The following is a 4,241-nucleotide window of genomic DNA, read 5'->3' as shown; positions in this document are numbered from 1 at the left end:
TCCTGTTTTAATGGATCTTAATTTAAAACCATGTGAAATGGTATTGTTACAAAAGTCTTATTTCACTTGTCATGTTTATTTCATTATACAACTCTTGGTGTGTACATACTGTGCATAGGCTGTATATAGTTTAACAGTCTGGGAGAGCGGACAGCAGTGTGGTCCTGTTGGCTGTTTATTCCCATATTATGTTATTGTGGACAGACTGTATGCTGTGAAACTATCATCATCATACAGATTCCACTACATTCATTCAGCAGCCATCACCACCACAGCAGAAGATTTGCCCTACTGCTCGAAAAACACTGGAAAATTCATCTTTTCACTCTTATAGCTCATGTAAAACAAATATACAGCAATTACAGGACAATAATATCACTAGACCAATATATCAGTTTGCCTTGGAGCGTGCGTTCACTCCAAGCATGTTTGGAGCAGTTTATTCAAACTCTGGAGCATTTCCTCCTATAGTTTGGTTTGTCCGGCCACGTGAGAACAATTAGTAGTAGTATTTTATTCAGTCATCACACACAATACAATAAGTATAAACAGTATATACAATATACAATCAAATATACAGTAAGTATAAGCAGTCTAGACAGTATAAACAAAATCAACAATCTATGTATTAAGTAGTGACTGAAAAGACACAGGCAGAAGCATAATGCTTATATATGCCTATCCTACATTCTTATCAATTTAAGCTACCCTCCAGAAATAAAAAATAATAATAAAATAAAAAATCATTCACACTTGTAACCCTCAAAAATAGCTTTATAAACCATTCTTTTGAAAACCAAAAGCAAGTTACACATTCTTAAATGTATATTCGCATTGTTCCATAATTTAACCCCAACAATAGAAATACATCTCCTTTTAATCCCTTTTTTAGCTTTTTGTGCGGTAAACATCTCTCAAATCATATTTGCACTCCTGCATTGAAAAAAACCTTTGTACACAGTCTGGGAGTGACTTTGTTTTAGCTCTGAACATTATTTGCATTATTTTATAATATACCAAATCATTAAATTTCATAGCATGGGATTTTATAAACAGCGGATTAGTGCGATCATAATAACCAGCCTTATTAATAATACGTATGGCTCGTTTTTGTAGTAAGACTATTGAATTTATAGTCGTTTTAAAGATCGACCCCCACAATTCCACACAGTAAGATATGTAAGAAAGTATAATATCATTTGAACTCGGGTGGCGCCAGATATCTGCACCGAGATGCCTGAAAATGCATGTCCCGGTCCTCTTCCAGTGCGGTTCATTAGGAGTGACAACATAAAGACTGCAACAACTGTGATTGGCCCGCTTCATGTTTCCTCCTACCTTTCCTCCGGTTCGTGTCCGCCGATGCCAAAGACAATGGAGCAGATCGACTGCCGTTGGCTTGCTAGAATTTAAACAATTTAAAAATGTCATTACAAAGTGACAATAATATAATTTGGATGGAGAGCTTGTGAAATTGTGATGGTCAAGCGTCTCATTTGTGATTACTACAGCAGAATAAAATGGAGCTAATATTGCGATAAATTTTTTTGCCCCACGATACGTATTGTAACAGTTTAGTATTGCGATATGTTGAATTTCACTATATCGTCCCGTCCCTGATAAATTACCCTTTAGTTGTAACCAGCTAGGAATTTCCTCCAAAACGCATGGGATTATGGGTAGAGACGGATGTGGACATGTCTACTAGCAAAGCAAAATGAAGTCTGGGCCGATGCTCAATCTGATAAAAATGTCTGAGAATCAATGCAGGAGTAGTATTGATCAGTTCTACAATAAATATGCAATCAAACTGCATCACATCCATCATATCAGAGGTGTATGATACTGACTGGACCAGATCCCATTTCCCATTTAATAAAAAATAATATCACACCCATATCTCTGAATAACCGTAATTATATTATACAGTATATTATAGTCATTGTAACATGCTAGGTAGGAAAGTAGGAGTGAAAGAGGAACTGAGGTTAGCTACACTTTTACCCTTTAGAAAGTTTGGAAACCACATGTAGCAGCCTCCACTTCCACCTCTCTTTCTCTCCCTCTCTCTCCCTCTCCCTGTCTCTCTCTCACACACACACACCCACAGTCAGTCAGTGTGTTGAGGAATGTGACAGTGTGGTGTCGGTGGGTGATCGAGCAGCTGTAACCTCCTCGCCTCACCATATGTGTGTGTGCATTAGCGGAGACTGTCATTCATAAGTGTAACAGTATAACCGTGAGCTATGGGCTGTGGCTGTAGTGACTCTATGGGCGACATCCTGCACGTCCACCTCTTCACACTAGAGTGGAGATTCCAGTTCGCACCTAAGATCTCTCTCTCTCTCTCTGTCTCTCTCTGTCTCTCTCTCTCTCTCTCTTTCCGTCTGTCTCTGTCTTCTCCCCCTCCCTCCTTCCCTCCTCCTGGCTATGCAGCTCATCCAGCTACATTCCTGTCATGTCTCTTCTTGTATCAGTATTACACCGCTGTCTGAAGACTCTTAAAATCCTCAAGTGAACATCAGTGGAGTCAAATATCTGTGTCCTGATACCAGACATTATAACAGTGTGATTTAGCTGATCTGAAAAGTGTGATAAAGCTAATTTTCTATTTTGTCTGTTGATCTGCAAATACTTCCCATTTGACTTTTACCTGGTGAAGTTTGTTGAGAAATGATCTCTAAGCTTCTACTGCCTCCTAGTGGAGGGAGGAACTGATACACTTGTTGCTATCTCCAGCCAGTGAAGGCAAGGACAGGGTAAGTATGAAAACAAAAAGTGCTACAACATTAAACAAGAACGTAAAAAATCACTCTTATCAGCAGTTTTGTCAATAAGCAAGTGTAAGTATGATAATCTAATAACATAAGAACAACTAAGTGCCAATGCAACATCTTGGGTTGAAATCGGCCTGGAAAATCCCGTCTCTCCCATCCAGGGGTGGACTTAGTGATTCTTGGGCCCTAGGCAAAGACAAGTATGGGGCCCCCTGAATCCCAACTCTCTTGCTTTTTAATCCATCCTTTCTATATATATCGACTTGGGTAGTTTCGCTTATTTTATTTTTCCCATGGCACAGCCGAGGGCATCACACAGCAAATTCAGGTCAGTCAGTCAGTCAGTCAGTCAGGTAACGCTTAGTGAGATGTCGCCTCGTGAGATGGCCTCTAGAGGGCGTCTTTGACTAAGAGATGGCCTCTCACCTATGAGCTGAATGCCACATTCAGTGTTATACACTGATAATGCCATATTGGATCTCACACAGACCCACACTCTTTGCCGTCAATTTACAGACATCTACATCTTCTTCATCGGTGGAATCGTTGGTGGAATAGGTCATTTAACCGATAAACGTGTCGCGCTAGCCAAGCGTTGCTCCTGTCATTAGCATCGGGCTTCCGGGGCTTTAGCCGGGAATGTTTTTTGACTAGCCCAGAGTCTCTTGACAGAGGAAGCAAATCTAGGCTATATCCAGGGGCTCATTAGGCGGGAATGTGCGCTACATCGTCAAATTCTCTCCTGAAATGGCGAACCAGTGCGTTCCGGCCCAATGACCCCCTAGATACAGCCTAGGTTCTGAAAAAATAAATCCAGAGCAGTACCAGTAGTTGTACCTGTTTTAGGAGCTTAAACTACTGGGTCAGTTCATTTTATGACCAAAGTTTTCTGGCTGGGCGGTGTTTGGACCTTTGGGCCAATCACAGTGCTTAAAAACGGAAAACTCCACTCAACCGGGATGCCAGGCGACATTAAACAAACGCACAATCAAATGACAAGCACAGACAGTTTGCTCTGAGCTGCGGAGCTGACAGGTTGTGTTGTGAAAAGGCCGAGAAAGAAGAAACTAGACATTCCAAAACAGCCCAATGGACAGTTTTCTGACGGATCAGTGTAGCCGCAATTAGTAGAATTCAACACACGTGCCGTGGGCCTGTACAGGATCTGTACTTGTTGTAACTTCTCTCTCAGCTACTGAGGCAGTGGCAAGGAAAATGAGCTTAAAGTCAAGTGTAGGGAGTAATTTATTGTAACAAAAATAGGGTTGTTTTGTCCTGTACCTTTCTTTAAATTGATTAAAAATAAGTTTGCAGTAGTTCTATTCTTGGCGTTTGTGGGGCCCTGTGGGTGCTGGGGCCAAAGGCAGTCGCCTACCTTTGCCAAATGGTAAGACCGCCCCTGCTCCCATCTTCACTGTCTCTTTTCACTGGAAACTGTCTAACAAAGCAGAAATGCTATACAAA

The sequence above is a fragment of the Centroberyx affinis genome, unplaced genomic scaffold (assembly GCF_046629955.1).
Source record: "Centroberyx affinis isolate AG114_WGS23_722 - 3 ecotype Tasmania unplaced genomic scaffold, CSIRO-AGI_Caff_v1 ptg009398l_1, whole genome shotgun sequence".
Classification (NCBI taxonomy): domain Eukaryota; kingdom Metazoa; phylum Chordata; class Actinopteri; order Beryciformes; family Berycidae; genus Centroberyx; species Centroberyx affinis.
The sequence above is the reverse complement of the archived record's forward strand: the minus strand, read 5'-3'. Positions refer to the sequence as shown.